This window comes from Sturnira hondurensis, unplaced genomic scaffold (assembly GCF_014824575.4).
Source record: "Sturnira hondurensis isolate 20B ecotype Veracruz unplaced genomic scaffold, ASM1482457v3 Scaffold0004068, whole genome shotgun sequence".
NCBI classification, from domain to species: Eukaryota; Metazoa; Chordata; class Mammalia; order Chiroptera; family Phyllostomidae; genus Sturnira; species Sturnira hondurensis.
In genome coordinates this window covers 1,688,376-1,707,657 of record NW_028076699.1, presented here as the reverse complement: position 1 = coordinate 1,707,657, position 19,282 = coordinate 1,688,376, and the positions used below count along the sequence as shown (strand labels likewise).

General features: G+C 44.6%; 1 protein-coding gene across 1 annotated transcript in view; it reads right to left on the bottom strand.

Annotated features, from left to right (window-relative positions):
• DAB1 (DAB adaptor protein 1) overlaps positions 1-18,404 on the bottom strand; it is a 773,228-nt gene extending 754,824 nt beyond the window's left edge. Inside the window, exon 1 of the mRNA XM_037043158.1 lies at positions 18,246-18,404. The gene's annotated coding sequence lies outside the window, so the exon portion shown is untranslated. The remainder of the gene's footprint in view (positions 1-18,245) is intronic.
• Between the last annotated feature and the right edge of the window lie 878 nt (positions 18,405-19,282).

Below are 19,282 nucleotides of genomic sequence, written 5' to 3'. Positions count from 1 at the left end.
GCTTAAGAGGACTAGAGGAGCCAGGAAGCGCTTCTCCCAGAGAACATGGGGACTTGGGCTTTGTCAAAGCTGGGGGGCGAGAGTCCACTATTCTTTGTTGCAGCCCCCGAGTCCTTCCATGAAGGCTTCTCAAGTGATCAAGGCTGGTTTAGGTTGCCCCCCACTGTGAGGGGTCTTACCCGTCATTGACTTCCCACCAAGCTTTGGGGGCAGGGAGAGGAACTGAGGCAGCGTTTGCTACCAGAGACAAGTTTTGTCTACTGTGGCTGGCATTCCAGAGGTTGTCCGTGGCCCTTAGCCACAAGGGGTATAGATACAACTCCTAGAACCAGGCAGAGCGGTCTACAACACTTCATATCATGCCAATCTGCTCCGGCCACACTGGCCTCTAAATGCCTAAAAATGCACATGGTCTTCCAGGTTCACTAGGTGTGATAAACTCTCTCCTCCTCCTTTTCTTCCCAGCTCTTCCTGTGGCTCCTTTCACTTTGACTCTCTCCTCTTATCCCAGACTAGGCCAGTGCCTCCTGTTCTAAGTGCTGCTCGCCTCCATACCCCGATCTGCTCCTCACCAAGCTCCCAGGACCTTTCAACACGTTGGTAATGACCTGTTCAGTTTCTAAAAGCACAGGTGAGGGTCAGACTGTGAGCTTTGAAAACCCAGGTCCTCTACTGACAACTGGCCTTACAACTTGGCCAGGTTATTTCAAGCTTCTTTGCCACTATTTCCTTATTTGTAAAATATGAGTAATTTTCATGCATTCCTCATCGGTAACTGCGAAGATTAAGGGAGATTATGTATGTTAATGACCTGGTACAGTGGAAGGTGTATCATAAAAGACCCCTAGAGGATGCGGTTGTTACTGTTACCATTTCTCTTTGCAGGTAGAGGGTGAGCTCTGTGACCATTTATCTTACTTGCTATATATTCTCAGGACTTACACAATACCTGGCCAGAGTCGGGATTCAATAAACAACAGTGGAATAAATTAATGTTCTCCCTCTTCTTGCCTATGTTGCATTCTCTTGAAGAAACATGGATCTGTGGTGTGTCAGTGTTGAGGAGCTGGTCCTTGTTCTGTGAATGAGGCAGAACTGTGCAGTGGTGAAGCCCGCAGCTCTAGCGTGAGACTGTGGGACCGGGCTTGGCTGTCGCCTCGCTATTGAACCCAGAGGAAGTTACTTCTCTCTGCACCGCAGTGTCCCTGACAGTAAGATGGACAGAACAATGGGGCATGAGCCACAGAGCTCTCATGAGGGGAGCACGGTGCCTGGCACAGAGGACGCACCCTGTGAATGAGAGTTGTTATTTAAAACAATTAGTTGCGAGGGTTTCTGTTTGCAACAGAAATGAGCACAGGATCCATCTAACGGGCAAGGGCCCTGGCTTCTTTCCCTTGGAGGGATTTGAAAGCCATGACACTCACAGACTCCCTGGATTGAATGGCCCTTTGAAAGGAGGTAGCTGAAAGCAGGCAAAAGCTCGGCTCCTGGGCCACATCTATTCGAGGTCATGAAATAGCACCCGGAACCATCGCCATCTCTGTTTCCCTTTGGTGTCTCCTCTTCTCTTTTCCTTCCCCCGTCTCTTCCCTTCCCTCCCCTTCCTATGGGTGCGGGGTGGAGGCATGGGGGCACTAATGGAGGAATTACCACATCTACTCCAAAAGAAGGCATTTACCTAATTGCAAAGGAACACATCCTGGCTGCAGACAATAAATGGTGTGTGATGCTTCCATGAAGTGAGATGGATGGAGCTTTCCGTTGCTAACCGGCCCGTAACCAGGGTCATTAATCACGCGCACACACCCATTGCCGGTAATGGACTTCACCCGGGAAAACTCCAACTTGCGGTGCCAGTGGGTTAAAGAAAAGGCCTCGCCTGTTATGGAAATACAGGTCTCCCTTTGGGATTAACCCTGGGCACATGCCACCCCTCATTCCCTGAAAGGCCCTTTTAATTGATTTTCCCTCTTATTCCCTCTGACCTGGCAGGCAGCTTACCTGCCAGCCTCTGCCTGGACCCAGAGTGTTGGGCTAAACTACAGGAATTACTAAGAAGCCTCCAGACTATAAGAAATCTCCCCTCCCTTCTGCCCTTAACAAGAAAAGTAACTAAGCCTCAACTGCAGGTCCCCGTGTTTTGTCATACCCCACATCTCCGCAGCCAGATCTGGGTGGGAAATGACCCAACACCAGCAGCTGTAATTGACTGAGGGCTTGTGCTGGGCCAGGCAGGTTACTTTACTCCATTTCCTCACAGTTATTCTAATAATCCTAGGAGGCATCTGGCTCTCCATTTTTCTAGATAAAGGGATGGGGGTTCAGAGAAGTTAGGTAACGGACTCGTTCAAGATTGCACAGCCAAAGGCAAAGCCGTTGCACAAGTGGGCATGCCAGATTGCAAAGCCAACACTCTTCCTAGATGCCTGCCTGGGGGTGCCCTAGTAATCTCTTGTCTTTCTTGAGCTGAGGCCTTAATGCTCCTCAAAGCCACAGCTGAATCCCTGTTTTCCTTTTGACCAGCATTAGATAGCACTGGGGTGCTTGAGATAATCATGAAAAGTAAACTCTCATTGAAAAAGGCAGTTAGGTTCTGCCATGTGGATACTCACAAGCTAGACCCAGTAAATATTGCTTAACTTAATAAATGGACCCTGCCCAGCTCCAGTAGTTTGAGAGGCTCAGGGTAAAGACGGTTAGACATGGTTTCCTTTTCATGGGAAAACCATGTGATTACGGAGTTTGTGATAAATTCCTCAGCTGTGCAGTTTCTGCAGTGGCACTGTTTCCTTAATTTGATTAAGAAGGAAGAAGCCACCTAACATTCCCTTTTGGCGGGCCGTATATTCTCATCAGCCCTGAGTCGTTCGAATCCAGAGGTGGTAGAATTGCATTTCAGGTCATCCTGGGCCTGTAATAAAATAGCTGAGGCAACTGGACTGATTTCTTTTGTGCTGGGAGACCATTTGCCACAAAAATGGTTTGCAGTTGTCATTCCTGTTACATTTTGGTTGTACGCAGCCCCCTGATCTGGAAAAGGCATAGGCAAATTCTTCAGCCTGGCCTGGAAGGTTCTCTGGGAGTGGGCCCCAGCTGTGACAAGGTTCTACAACAGCTAATGACATTTTAAAAGGACCAAATAGCCCTGGCTGGTGTAGCTCAGTGGATTGAGCACGGGCCTGCGAACCAGAAGGTCGTGGTTCGATTCCCAGTCAGGGCACATGCCTAGGTTGTAGGCCAATTCCCAGCAGGGGCAAGTTCCCAGCAGGAGACACATGAGAAGCAACCAAACATTGATATTTCTCTCTCTCTCTCCTTCCTTCCTCTTCTAAAGATAAACAAAAATTAAAAAAAACAAATAAAAAGACCAAATAATGATCCGTTGGGGCAGGATGGGGGAAAACTGTCCTACGCATTGTAGGATATTTTGCAGCACCCTTGGCTTCTACTCACTAGGATGTGTCACAACCAAACTATCTCCAGCCACTGTCAATGTCACCTGGGGGGCGACTGCTCCTGGGTGAGAGCCACTGCACAAGAGTATTGGAGTTTATATTGCTCACTGTGCTATTTCCAGTGGCCATAACTGTGTGTGACACAGAGTAGGCTCCCAAATAACAAAATGTTATTGAAGGAATGTGGCATGGAACCCAGTCTTAATCTCCACTGGGCCTCATTCATACAACTCACTCTTCACCCAGGTCTGGTTTTTCTTTTCTTCCTCTATGGCTCGACTCTTCCACCTCCAATGCTTTTCATCCTCCATCTTGATGTGTTAAAAGTCTGCCTTTCCTTCACAATTCCATTCGAGCACCACTCTAACCAAAGCCATCCCCGGTCACCTGCACAGAGCTCATCTTCCTATGGCCATCTGTTTCTTTCACGGCACCCAACACTTTCCAAGAGAAATAATATACCACAGTGGTTAAGAGATCAGAATTGAAATTATAATCCCATCGTTTACTAACACTCAAACTGTGGAAAAATGATTTAACCTCTCTGAGGCTATTTCCCCATCCCTAAAATGAAGATAACTATAGCACTACCCTACCTCAATGGTCTCTCGTGGGAATTAAATGAGAGCACACTTTTGAAGGGCATGGCCAAGTCCCTGGCATGTAGGAGTAGGCAGAGGTTATTATTATTCTCTCTACTAGAATGAGAGTTCTTTAAAGGCAGCGACCATTTGTTACTCATTGTTGTCTCCCCAGCTTCAGGGTCAAAGCTTGGTAAAGAATGGGTACTCAATAACTCTACAGCATGCACAAGTGGGGCTGGGGCTGCAGGCTGGGAAATTCTCCAGACGTTCAAGTCACGGACTCTTGCTTATAATAGAAAAAAGAATCTAGTCTAAACTCATTTTACAGAGGGAAGAACCAAAGGCCAGAAGGCACAAATAGCTTGTCCACAGTCACTCAAGGTAAACCAGACCTGAAAGTCACGTGCGGGGCTGCTACCTCCATCCCCCCCAAGATCGCTTTCCTGAGAAGTCCAGCAGAGCCTATTTTTCCTGTTTGCAAAGTGGTGACTGGAGAAACTTGCTTCAGTGTGTGGGAAGCTAATTAGAGCTAATTTATTATCTTTCCTCAGAACAAGGATGCTGGGTGGAACCTGCTGGAGGTCTGCACTGCAGAGAGAAATGTTTTTGCTTGTATTTACACATCTGATTTGAGAAGTACATGGAAACCTAATCATAACTATAACAACGTGCTCATTGGTTCTTAGTAGACTGATCTTAGCTGTGTGGTAGGTTTTCCAAGGTGCAGCTTGGATTTCATCTTTCTCATGAAGTCTTTCCAGACAATGTTCGTAATTCAAACCCTCTCTGAGGCAGCCTGAGAGACTAAATGGTGCTTTGGAGTCGGGCAGACTGGATGACTTTGGAAAAGGAACTTGTCCTTTCTGAGCCTCTGCTTCCTCCTCTAGAGAATGGGGCAATAGTACCTACCTTGTAAGACTGATATGGAGATGAAATGTATTCCTGCATGTGCATGGCATGTCCAATGTCAGGGGCATGCAGCAGGTGCTCTGTGAATGTTAGCTTCCACCTATGTGGATGTCTAGGTGTTTGCCATAGAAAACTCTGGCCCTGCCTGTGAGTGCTGACACATCTTCAGCCTCAACTTTAGGCTCTGCACTTGGGACTGGAAAGAGGTCTGGGTCCAGCATGATGGGAAGATGACTAGAGTGCAGCTGAGAGGCCATTCTGTAGGTGGAACATGGAGGGAGCATTGGGATATGATGGGAAGACCCTGCATCTAGGCATTGCATAGATAGTGTTTGAGTCACAGCTCTGGTACATTCCACGTGGAGGAGTTCAGGAAGCTTCATGCAATTTCTCTGAGCTCAGTTTTCTCATCTGCAGTATGGGCAAGAGTCCCTGCCTCTCATGGCTATTGCAAAAATAATTTATATCATGCACATAAGAATGCACAGTCCACAATAGAAGGTAAATCACTGGGGATGAGGCAGAAGCTGGTCTAAGACCCTTTAGGCACCTAGCACAGTAAATGTGCTAGATGAGTAATGATTTGGAAGGAGCTCACCATAACCTGGGATGTCAGAGGAAATAAAAAGAACGTTGAATTAGGAACAATAGCCATCCCAACTTTGCCGCTGGAACAAACTCCCATCATCCCGTCTCTATCTTCTCCTATGTCAAAGGAGATAATGAAGATACCTCCTAATGAAGAGAAAAGGTGGACATTGCTGCAAAGGATTTATAAATTGTAAACCGGGGTCTCATGATATATGGAAAGCATTTAGTGTAGTGCCTGTAAATAGCAAACCGTTCAATAAATGGCTAACAATCCCTATGAACTGCCGGTCATGGGGATTCCATATGAATGAGACACGCCCCTCCCCCTCCTCAGAGAAACAACAATATGACCCCCTTTCCATCAGCACTGGAGAAGGGGCTGGAAAGGTTAGAGTCTGTAGTCATGATCTAGCTTCTACTGACAGAAACAGCATATGTGCAAAATATACGTGTTGTGCGTATGACAGTCTGTTTTAAATGCCCTTGTTTGCTCTCCATTTTACAATTTTTTTATGTCACTATAACTGTTACTGTTTTGTCTTTTGTCATATTTTTCCTTTTTTTGGTCTCTCTAGAAGGGTTTCATCCCTCAAGCATTCTTCTGATTCCTTGTTTTAGAAAGCATACATTAATACTTGGTTAGAATGTTGCAGAAATGAGTAACAGGCTTTGAGGGGAAGGTCTGCAGGCTCTTCTAAGAATGGAATATCCAAGTGGCAGTGGGTGAAATTATTGAGAGCTATTTTGACTGCTTCCCAGCCACTAACAGCAACCCAGATCTGCAGCCCAAGTCATCTCTGCTACTAATGATGCAGCAGGCAGTTCCTTCATGGCCCCGATACACCACCCCACCTGCACTTATACTCCTGCTTGGTCCCCTTCACGGCCCCTGTATCTGGGCTAGCCTGTGACTCAAACCGATAGTAAATGGTGGAGGTGATGCCAAGCCTACATTTCAGAAGGCTAGGTGCTTCCAGGATGTAGTGATCATTTAATTCTCGCTATACTCTTCTGAAATAGATACAATTATCCAAGAGCTAATAATAGTTTCCTGGGTGTCAGGGACTGTTTTAAATGCCTCAAATGAGTTGGCTTATTTAACTATCGCATCAACTTGATGGGGCAAATACTGTTTTATACTCATTTTACAGGTGAGAAAACTGAAACAGAGAAGTGTCTCTCTCATGAGTACACAGTCAGTAAGCTTAGAGTCAGGTTATTTAAACTCAGGCCTTCTGATTCGAGAACACACACAGTCACCACTACATTGAATTTCAGAGGGGTTAACTGTGTGGCCCAAAGTCACAGAGAGGTCAGGGCAAGGATGGAGTTCAAACAGGTTTTATTGAGTTCAGGGGCTGACCCTTCTTGCCTACAAATATCTAAAAGACTGTATTGGGTCTGCCAGGAGCTTCACCTAAACGCAAAGCCACCTTCTGCAAAAAATAAAAAGATACAGCTTGCAGCCAGCGGTCTTCTTATCAGAATGTCATAGAATCCTTCTCTGGTTTTCTTTCCCATATCTCTGTGTGACTACACACAGCAGTGAAAGCACTTCTAGATTCCTTCTTTCCTCCAGACTCAGGGTGCAAGTTCATTTGTTCATCCTACCAGCAGCGTAGTGTAATAGCTAACGAACAGCCACGGGATTTTATCGGGCACCTTCTCGATACTGTGCAAGGTGCTGCAGCAACAGTGGTGAGCGGAGAGCAGACAGACTCTGCTCCCACCACCCTGCAGCCAGTCCGTGTGTGAGCTCATCAGGCGGTGCTGCGGAGGGTGGGTGACCTGGGGCAGGCACTGCACACTCTCGGCCTTAGCCTATCGTCTGTAAATAAGTTAATAAGCATATCTATATAATAATCTACACTATAAAATTCTTAGGATGGAAAAACAAACCAGCTGAAATAGTTAGAATGTTGGGTGGAGATTACAATCAGATGCTTTAACAGCTATCATTGTTATTAATAGTAATAATAATATCATGGTCTTATCTATACCAGACACTGCGCTAAGTTCTTGGAATGCAATGAGAAATAAGGCCCGTTTTTCACCTCCAAGGGGTTCACAGTGCCAGTCAAGGGAACAAACGTGTAAACGGACAGTTCAGACTGAGCATTGCAGGCATTTAGAAAGGGCTCAGGTACGGAGAAGCGTGGGGAGGGACATGTGAACAGGGTACTTGAGACAGAGGGAAAAAATGCTGAGATAAAGCATGGTGGTGTGATTGTTCCCGGATGGTCTCCTATGGGGAAGCCTGTTCTGGGAGATGGGGCCTGGAGTGGGTAGTTGGAAAACAGGAGGCAACAACTGGTAGGAGATAAGCCTGGAAAGGTACCTGAGGACAGATCGTGGAGGATCTTAACTGTCAGGCTAAGAAGGTGAGCTTTATAGTATACGTAGGTGGGAGGAATTAATGAAAATAAACTCTAATGTGAATGAACTGAGTGACCAATAGATAAACATAGGGGTATAAATATAGATACAGTCTACAGGAATATATATGTATGAAGCTGTCTTTCTATGTATCTGCTGGTTTATTTTCTTGTTTTCAACAATAAGTAGGGGAAGAGCAGTATATGCTTGTCCCTTGCTCACCACTGTATGTAGCACAGAACACTAAGGCGCTTGATAAAATCTCATTGAATGGGTAAGTGAACGGGCTATAACTGCTATACTTTGATGTTTGCTGAATGAAAAAATGAACTCATCTTGAACACAGAGGAAGGTGGATGGTTTCAAAGCAGGTGGCATTTAATTTTGCTACTGTAGATGGTATCTAGCCTCGCAAAAATGAGCCACTCCTGGTAGTCAAAACACATGTACACAGAAAATGTTACTTTCCACGGTTTAGTATGGTGAAGAATGACATGAATTCTGGGGCCAGAGTTCAAGTCCTAGATTTGCCGTTTAATACCTAGGGGCTCTAGAGCATGTTCCTTCACTCTCTTGTGTCTTACTTCTCTCATCTGTAAAATGGGATTTTTCTGAGCTTGTAAGGTGCTTATCAAAATGCCTGATAGATGATAAGCTCTACACCCAGGATATCAAACTCAGTTTCACCGGGGGCCACATCTACCTTGTGGTTGCCCTTAAAGGGCTGAATGTAATTTTAGGACTGTATAAATGCAACTACTCCTTAACAGTTAATTCAGAGCTTGGCTCTACAGCTGGGTAGAAACAAGGTGCTGGGCCAGATAAAACAAGGTGGGGGGCTGGAATCGGCCTGCGGGCCTTGTGTTTGCTGCCTGTGCTCTATATAAATGTTTGCTATTATTGCTAGTTTCATCGTTGGGCCCTGAATGCAATGAGAAGACTGAACACTCTAGAGTCCTATCACACATAAATTGGTTCTTTCTTCAGATATTATATCTGAAGTGTCTACATGAGTCTTTTTGACACAAATCTCTTTGGTATATAGATGGAGACCAGAAAGCTTGGGAGTCACTCTGAAGAGCCCAGTGAATGACTAAACAAAGGGAAATGAGGAAAATAAGAATATATCGAATGCCAGGATACAGAAAGGATTGTTCCAAGATATTAATGAGCAGAGAGATCTGGAGAAACTCTGTCAAAGCTTCCCAAGACAGACTGAGAGCAATACCTGGGGAATGCCAAAAAGAAAAATGATAAAGGAGAAATGACAGCTCCCTGCAGGCCTGGACCAAGTGCAATGCAGAATAAGCAACAAGGCCAGAGGAAAGCAGTGTGTCTTGTTAAGTTCCTTTGAGAGGCTTTAAATCACCAGTGGCTTCCTGGCAGGGTGAGGCAGGGCTCCAACCATTACAGGTTACCCAGAAGCCACCAGAGAAAAATGGAGAAGGAAAGCCTTGAAGAATGAGCATGGTTCCCATGTGATGTGGTTACCATAGAGACCACTCTCAATGGTAGCCAGGAAGGGCAGTGCCTGTCCTCAGAGCAGTTAACAAGCTATTAGACCCAAACATGAAGATGCCAGCAGGTGAATAGAATGAAGCTGCTACATCACAGCTGTCTGTTTGCTAAGATCAAACATGGGAAGAAACAGCCATAAATCAGCCAGGCCACTGCAGCCATTGAGTCAAGTTCAGGGGAGCATGACAGAATTTCTACCCAGAAATCAAAGCCCAGAAAGCATGTCGCAGAGGAATACACTCAGAAGAGGGACACCCATGTTTCCCCAGACTGGCTTGAGGATTCAAACAAGAGTAAAACAAAACAAAACAAAATTGTAACACCAACAGCAGAAAGATAGGAACTAAGAATACGGGAAAGAAAAGAATAGCTGAGAAAAGTACAGACAGCAGTATATAAAGGAAGATTTCACACTGTGCTGCCCAGCATTCAGACAAAACTGAAGGTGTAGCCTGGTTTGTAGCAAGCGGGAGAATCTGCTCATTTTAGGACGGCAGAATCGGGACTTGAAACCAGGCCTTTGTCATAGTAGGCACTTTGGTCCTACTGGGTGGCCTTTTCAGGAAAGTGTCCAGAGGAGGTGAACCCTCGTACAACTACTGCCTTTATGTTGACCTCTATTCCAAACAAAAATAGGGGTGAAAATGAGTTTGACACCCCTGCCCCGAGGGCTCAGGATACCTTCTGAGTCCTTCCTTAGGATTTCCACCTACCCTGCACTTGACATCTAACAAAACATTTCGTCTAACGCACTAACACATCTAACACACTAGGCCGTGACTGTTCATTGATGTGTCTGTTGAGCTCATTAGAAGTTAGTTTCCTTGAAGGCAGATTATGTCTTGCTCCTGGCCCAACATAGTTTCTAGAACTGGGCCCATAGCAGGTGCTCAATAAATATTTATTAAAGGATGAATAAAAGGATAAATGATGGTATTACCTTTTAAAATTCTACCTGGGTTGCCATATTCTAACGGAATTCCCCAAGCCATCCAGTTGGTTTGGGATGAAATGTTTTTGTGCACATTACTTAATAAAAAGAGCTCTGGGTCAACTGAAAAATTTAAAGTCAATATGAAATTGATCCTCATCAGCACTTTGTCCTCCAAACCTGTAGACAAAAGAGCATTTTTGAAACATATGTATTAGTGTTGCATTTTCTGCTCCAGAGACTCAGCGATCGTTGTCAACTCCAAGTCCAGCCCTCATTAATTTAGGGGGCATCCAGCATAATCAGCAACAGGCTTCTTGGCAGCATAAATCAGAGGCCCTTCTAGAATTTGGGAGACTCTCTCAGCTGCAAACAGAGCAATTTCCTTTCATGCTCTTTTTTCTTAGAAGTCACTGAGCACTATTTGAATTAAGCTGAAGAGCTTCGGTCTGTATTTCAAGGACACTGCAGCATCATCAGCAAATCTATCTTCTTCAACTGTGCAGGGAACGGGTATAGAGAACCAAATAAAACCCAACAGCACCTTTCCAGGAGTTTTCATCCCATCTTCGCTCAGTGTAGCAGCCACATAAATAAAGATGTGCCAGGAGTTAAGGTGGGGGAAAGTCAGCAGTGGAGAAAAACAAAACTCTTCTTGATGGAGAAAGCGCAATACAATGAAAGAGCCAGATGCACCGGGTGTGACAATGATGGGTGCAACATTGGAACCTATAGGGATTCATTCATAAGAACATATAAGCTCTTCGGCTAGAAGAGCTGGCTGTGATGATTTGTTGAGACTGTCTTCAGATGGAATTGAGGACCCGGTTCAAGACCTCTTGCTTAAGCAGCAGGGATGTTGATATGGACTGCGTGTTTGTGTCCTCCCAAAATCCATATGTTGAAATCCTAATCCCCAATGTGATGGTTTGAGGAGGTGGGGACTTTGGAAGATAATTAGGTCATGAGGGTAGAGCCCTCAGGAATGGGATTAGTGCCCTTATAAGGAGAGAGAGGAAGTTGGCTGCTTCTCTCTTCTCTATGCATCTGAGGACGCAAGGAGAAGATGAAAACCCACGTACCAGAAAATAAACCCTAATCAGACCCTGGATGGGCCAGCACGTGGATTTGGAATTCCCAGCCTCCCCATCTTTAAGAAATAAATTTTTTATTTAAGCCACCCTGCCTATGGTGTTTTTGTTATAGCAGCTTGTGCTGAGATAGATGTGAAGTCACAGGTTCTGGGGCTGATTTTCCTCTCCTAGTTGACATGCAGGCTGGGCATGGAGTGGGCTTTGATTACTTGGATGCCAAGCTGAACATGCAAAGAAAAAAATGGAAGATACTCCCCAGAATATGGAAGAACATCCCCAAATTTCTAGTGAGGGTCACAGCAAAAGAGCCCCCTCCGGGCCAAAGCTCCAGGAGCTTCTGGTGATAGTTTGGTGGGGGTAGGAATGGAGGTGGACAATGGAGGCTGAAGAGGATTATGGAAATTTGCAATGGGGCAGGGGCTTTCTCCCAAAGTGCACCCCTTTGAGCATGGTGAAAGGCATGCCAGGCTTTAGAAACTGCAGTGCTACAGGTAACTGCCCCAAGCTTTTGTGAACCAGGCTAGATTCTGTCTCTTCTGTTTCCTCAGATGCTGAAACAACCACAGCTGATACCAGGCGTTGTCCAACACTGTCAGTGATAGCACACCGCAGTCCATCCTTAGCTTGTTTCTGGTCATTCATAGAGAGTATGTCCATAGACCCAGCTGTTAAAGCCCCTCATATTTTGACCCCTGGGGCCTACTTACCGTGTGTGAGCATCAAATATTTGAAAATATGATGTTTCGCATTGTGGCAATACCATAAGGGAGGTACCCTCACTTCCAATTTTAAAATGAGGTGCACAGTGGAGAAGACACAAGCCCAAATCTACACAGCTAGTAGTATCAGGACTCGAAATCACTGCCTTCATCTTGAGCTTTTAGATCCACTCAGTTTTCCCACTTTGAAAGCCAGTTAAAGCTGAGGTTTGTGCTCTCTAGCCCTAGTGGAGGAAATTCTCTGCATAAATGCTGACGTTTGGAAGATCCCCTGGTCTCCAGCCCACTGTCCTCTCTCTGGACTTGACATAATTCTAGGGCATGGCTTGAACACATCCTTCATCCCCCTCCTGAAATACTTGGGATCATTCCCCTCCACCTGAGTCAGTCCTGATCCAAAGCTATTCTTCTTTCTACTTCACATGTTTTAACATTTTCATTGATTTTTATATCTATAAAAGCTTTGCATACTCATGATATCAGATTTAGAAGAACAATATAAAGAGGGAAATGAAAGCCATCTTTGTCCCTAATATCTGGATGCATTTTTTCAGCCTTTTTTCGGTGTCTACGTCTACACACCTAAGCAAAACTGGAATGGTGTTATACACAATATTCTGAAGCCCACCTTCATGTGTGGATGCCACTAAAACATTAAAATATGTTTATAAACATTTTCTTTAGTGACTATATTATTTGAATGTGAAAAACATCAGTAAAACAATTTCCTCATTTTTAGGAAACTTAGGTTGTCTTTTTCAAAATTGCAAGTCATATGGAAAGAAAGCTGTTTGCTCACGAATCTTTGTAATTTCTATTTTTAGGGTGAAATACTGAAAAAGGAGTTCTGAAGTCCAAAGTTATGAAGTCATTTCAGCTTTTCCAGATAATTTACATGAATTAAATTCTCACTGGTAGTGTTCAATTCTATGTTGGAAAATCATTTTTCCTGGAAGGTTCCCTCAAAGTGGTAGTGAAGGGCAGTCTTTTAGACAATTGTGCATTTGTTTGAATAGGAATTGAATTGGAGGGATCATGTCAAGACATGAATGTGTTTATCTAGGCTGGGTACAGGGTTGAGCTATATTTCCCAGTCCCCTTGTAATTAAGTTGGGGCATATGACTGAATTTTGGCCTACAGAACGTGGATGGAGGGAATGTATGACGCGTCTAGAAGAGGCCCCTAAAAATCTCCTAAGCATGACCTTTCCCCCTTTTTCTCTCCCTCAGAGATCCTAGAAGCCACCTGTTAATGATGATGGTGACATACATAAGACAGAAAAATATCTGAGTTTTTGGATGATTGCATTAAGAACCAGACACTTCTATTGTGTCAAATCTTAGTTGGGAGGAGTTGTGGATTAAGGCGACCACCCTTACTTTAACTGATATAGGGAGTGTCTGATTTACTCAATGGTCCCCAAATCAAAAAACCTCAGCCCCTTCTTTGTGTATTCAGCCAAGGATCTGCCTTTGACCAGCATGACTTTTCACAGAGCCCCTAGCACCTAACCGTGTTCAGCAGATAGTAGGGCGTACCTGAGTGTGAGCTCCGGTACCTTTACGGAATAAATGAAACCGTACAAGAGCCTTGTGACCGCAACTGGCTGACACTTACGAAAGGTTTACTCTGCCATCTGAAAAGGCTCCTCAACTGGCCTCTGCCTTGTACCGCACGCAAGTCCTTCACCCCCAGGACAAGCCCATTTCAACTACACATGGCTTCTGTACACTACCTCCCCCCAAGTAAAGCCCCACGCTGGGGACCGCCCTTCAGAACAGAGGCTGTTGTGCAAAGGAAAGTGGTGTTCCCCAGCACAGTCATTTCTCTTCTCCTACTGACGCTAATTACAGTTTGCTAAATGTAAACTGGGGAAACATCTCGCCCACCGGGAGTTCCAGAAATGGGCCCGTCGTCTTCACAGTAACCTGGGAGCAGAACGCTGTTCCTCCTTCTAAACCTTTTATCTTTCTCTCTCCCGATGCATTTGGTAAACACAGAGAGATACACTCAGAAAGAAAGTGAGGTTGAAACCGCCAAGGTACCCGACCGTTAGACCCTTTCTCTTGGTTGCTCGTTCCGAGGCAGAGCTGGAACAGAAGTGGAGGCGCGCAGAAGACACCGCCAGGCTGGCGGCGGGGGGCGGGGTTTAATTACACATGTGGGCCGCACTGTGGAGTTAGTCTGGGAATGCAATTACCCCACTAATTATACTGACACAACAAACTTGAGCTTCCTTGAGGGGCCCCCGCCTGTGGGAACACCATGTTGTCATTTTGCCATGCAATCGTTCCCTCCTTCCGTATTAGTATCACTTGTTGGTACTAATCCTCCCTCTATTAAAATCCTTCTCTTCCTTTCAGGACATCACCAAGGGTCACCACCTCTGAGCAGCCTTCCCTGGTTTTAACTGTGATTTGCAGCCCTGCTGTCTAACCCTGGACCCCATCTGAATGAATCCTTCTTCCCGCTCTTGTCACTGGAAGATGTGCTGGCCTCTGTGACAACTGCTTACCGTTTCTGTCAAATCCTGGAAACAAGACTGGTGGGTGTCTAAGCTCTTTTCAAGTTTCAGAAGCTTATTTTTTGAGTTCTTGGGAATAATGAAAAACAGCACAGTGGAAGGGTTGTGGGTTTAACACCAGAATAAGAGGCTGAGCATCAGCTAGGCTGCGTCTGGCTGAACGGTCTGGGCAGGACTTACCTGTCATGGCTCTGGGCCTCAGTTCTCCTATCTGTGAAATGGAGTAATATCACAGAAGTAATATCTGTGATATTACTTCTCAAGGCTGCTGAGGTAATTACACTGGGCTGTGCCTGTGAAAGCAGTTTATAGATAATGAAATACAATGTTTGTATTTGCTATATTAATACAAAAGCCTGAGTGAGTGACTCTCCCCCCAGTCAGGGAGTACTACCACCACTGATGGGTCAAACATCTTAAAACATGCATCTCCGACTCTGAGACTCACTCCCAACCATCTCCAGGGCCTCCCTGTCTGTAGAGTAAGTGTCTTTCACTGGGAATCCCTAGGAGGTCTAAGGCAAATGACTGGGACAGCACTGTAACCCTTCCGTGGGCACCTACGTGGCGTTAAGTGTTTGCGAGGCACTGGTCACATAAACAGAGTGAAAGCATTGGACAAGCTTCCAGGGAAGTCCTGGATATGCAAGCGGATATTTATGTGATCTTGAGAAAATTGCTTCACTTTTCGAATCTTAGTTTCCTTGTCAATGAATCAGTGGTGGCAGTGCCTTCTATGAAGGATTATTGTGAAAATTAAAATGTGAGAACCCACTTCAAGCATTCAGACACAATATCTAGAAGGCACTCAACAAAAATTAGTCTCTTTCTCCTACTGTCCTTTCCTTTTCAGCACCAACAATATAAAATTCCACAATGTGAAACGTTCATACAAATAAATAGATGTGTGAGAGATGGCTGGTTTCTAGGGGAGTGATGTCAGAGAAAGATCTTGCCAGAATCTCTCTCCCAGTATCACAATGGGGCCCCTGCAAGGAGCCTTTCACCCACTGTGCTCATCACCACAATATTTTACAGTGAGCGTTTATTTATTTTTTATTAAAAAAAAGGATTATTCTCAATGATGCATGTGATAAATATGCCAGCTTTAAACCTTTTAGAAATATTAAAGGTTTTACGGCTCAGTGTTTGACAGACTGGATTAATCCTTTCTACACAAATATTCAGGAAGATAGCTATAGTTGGGTTTTAAAGCCCCAAGAACATCCTTTGATAAAGGTAAAGAAAAGGTAAAGAGCTTTTAAAAAGAGAGAGAAATTCTCTTGCCACACAGAAGAGACAAAGAATTTCAAGATTCAGAAGGCTTCTCAGTATGGTGGGGAGTTGGGAGCTGGTGTGGGGTAAGGCGGAGAGCAGTGCTTTAAAATCTCTCTCCCTTGGAGGAATTTTCAAATGAAAGGCACGCATCCAGCTTGACCACAGGACGGTAGTCTAAGAGTTTTCTTCTCTGCTGGGTTCCCAAATGGGAGATGGGGGAGGGGGCGCGGGCAGTGCAGGCCAGCGACAGTACAGACTTCAGAGAGGAACAAAGCGGAATGAACCCTCGCCCCTTCTCAGAGTCCAGGACCACGCGCCAGCCTCCTGCCTGCTCTTTCAGTCACCAGGGCTATTTCCTGTGCAGATGTCCCCATTCCTCAGTTCGAGTTTCAGCTCCTCTAAGAAACAGTAAACATGTGTTGGCTATTTTTCCCCCTAACCTAGCTTTTGTTTATAATAGGTGCCTAACAAACACATGTTAATTAGAGTTGGTGTTTAATAAATCCTGGACAAAATGGTGTAAGGATGTAAGTGGGACAAAACCCCCTGCTAAACAGTGAAGCCTTCTGGGGAACTATGTTTCTTTATGAGTAAAGGGCCTTCATGTCTAATCGCCGTCATGGTTATGACCATATTACTAGGCATATGTTCTCATACGAAACTGCATGATAAAGAAAGCTTCTTCCGCACAATTTAAATAACCAGTACTCTTCTGCAAGTCTTCTTTGGAGCTCCAAAGGAAACATATATAAACAATAAATGTACAAAAACTATTTCAGTATTTTGCCGTGGTTCATCTTAATGTTTACTCTTATGTATCTCCCTAAAAATTTTCTAAGAAAGAATAACACTGAAATATAAAACATCTTAACGAGTGATCAAAAAAAGAATGAAGCTTTAAAAATTACTAACAGATTCTGCCTTCTTCTGATTCCCATCCCACCAAAGAAAATTGAGCTTAGAAACTAAATTATTGGGATTGAAAAGTAACTCCTCATTTGACAAGCAGCTGTTGGGCACTGTGACCGTCCTAGGCGATTTGGACGTGGTTCTGAGCTCAGCCGCAGTGCCTGGTAGAGATGCCCTCACATGAGAGGTGCTATGGCTGATGTGTATATGGGGAACCACACAGGGCAAAGGGAGGTACCTCAAACCCGGCGTTTTTGTTCACAGGGGGAGGATAAAGAAGGCTTTGAGAAGGAGTGGCAGGCTCCTGAAATGAACACTGAAGGACAATGGGAAAGGAGCCTAGGGGAGGAGGCACGCCTCTGCAGAGCACATACACTGCCTAGATCCGTGAATTTCCATCTAAACTCCAAATGGAACGCTCACTCTGCTAACCAGCCTCCCCCACAAAACCCCCAAGTGTCAATCTTCTCTGCTCCGATGTTTTCTCTGACACCCAGGCCACCCTACAACACCAACTCCTACTTCATTTTTATGGAGGCATTTCCCAACACAAAACACTGACATATTTGCCACGGGATATTATGGGGGCAAAGGTGTGATTCAATTATGTGACTTAATCAATTCAAATGGCTAATGTACAAGGATCTCAGGATGCCATCCAGCTTTCAACCGAGGGAGAATAATTGTTCCATAATTTCTTAATTCTCCCACAAGACAGTTTAAATTAAAGGACATCAATTTGCAAAGCCAGACTGCATTGTATTCTTAAATTGGGCCTGAAATAGCCACAAGATGAAGGGTAATAAGGCAGAGAGCAGAGCCCAGAGTGCCTGGTGCTGTGCAAAATTGTTTAATACGGTCAGACCCTTTAATCTTCATATCTATTGATGCAGAAAGCAGCATATTTCTGTCACTTATGATAAGAAACATTACTTTTTAAATTCCTTGGTGAGGCCGGCAGATCTTAGGCAGCCAAGATAGCAAGAATCTCTATTTCTACATCTGTGAATATTTCTTTTTTCCCTTAAATTGGTTTTATTCTAATCCATTTAGTCTCCAGTGTAAGTCAGAGACGAGTAACCCTGAACAGAGCCGCACAGGAGAACAAAGACTCGTGCTCTCAGTTCTCGGATGGTACTGCCTACCACCTCCCTGAATAAGTCAGCAATTAAACAAATAATGAACTGAGAGTAATTACTATTATAGGAGAGGCAGTTAGTTCCAGAAAGTAAGAGACTCGGAACAGCTTTTGAGAGATACAAAATCATATTCAACAGTGGAAGGTACAGTGAGGGGAGAAGGGGATGATACAAACTATTTTCATTAAAAAAAAAAAACAAGCATTTTACTCACATGTGTCCTAGAAAATGATTTGGTCAATGTGTCCAGGCTGGGTGGGGGTGACGCTGGAGAAAGGCAGGCCCCGAGGTCCGGATTGTGGAAACTGGGTAATGTCTTCCCAAGATGGACAGGGCCACGAGTCAGGAACCGTCATTGAGAGAAGCCAAGGACGTAGCTGCGATGAGAGAAGTAGATGTCAGTTTTGAAAGCAAACTGATGAAGGAGAAAGGTGGATGAAGCACACAGCTGTCCCAGTGGAGTTTGGAGTGAGCAGCCCAGGATGCGGCACCATTCTGAAGTGTCTGGGATGCATGGAGGGGGGCCTGGGGCACAGAGACCACGGGAATGGTGTCGGGCTGAGCAAAAACGAATTGGTCCATGCTTCTGTGCCTGGCGTTGTGTGGGGCAATGTAGAAGGTGCAAACTGAGCATAGAGCATTCGTCAGTCTTTAGTTTAAGAATTTGGACTAGGTTATACATATACAGGCTAATGTTCAAAAGGTACAAGTTATACATTTTTTCACTTGAGTGAATCTACCTGTAGGATAAATACTTGTGGAATTAATGGGTAACAGGAACACCTTTTAAATTTTGATAGATACTGTCAAATTACCATCACCGAAGGCTGTACAATCTCACACTCTCTTCAGCAATATATGAAAGAATAACTTTCCCATGTGCTCACCAATACAGCCAATCACAATCCTTTATTATGACAGACATGAGATGTGAGGCATGATAATGAGCACCATAATGCTAATATTTAATGAATGATGACAGCATCTTAAGTACAGTTTTTTAGTCTCTGTATGTATTAATCTATTTATTCCCAGAAGCAACCCACTGATGTAGGGACTCTTGTTATTATCATTAAACAGATAAGGAAATAGAAGCAGAGAATTTAAGAATCTTGTTCACGGCCACACCTCTGAAGGACAGAGCTGGGATTCTAACCCTGGACCTGGCAGTTCTTCAAAGTCCAAACTCTTAACCTTTTGCTCTTATTCCAGGAGGTGGAAAGTTATCTCAGTATATGTTACAGCAAGTAC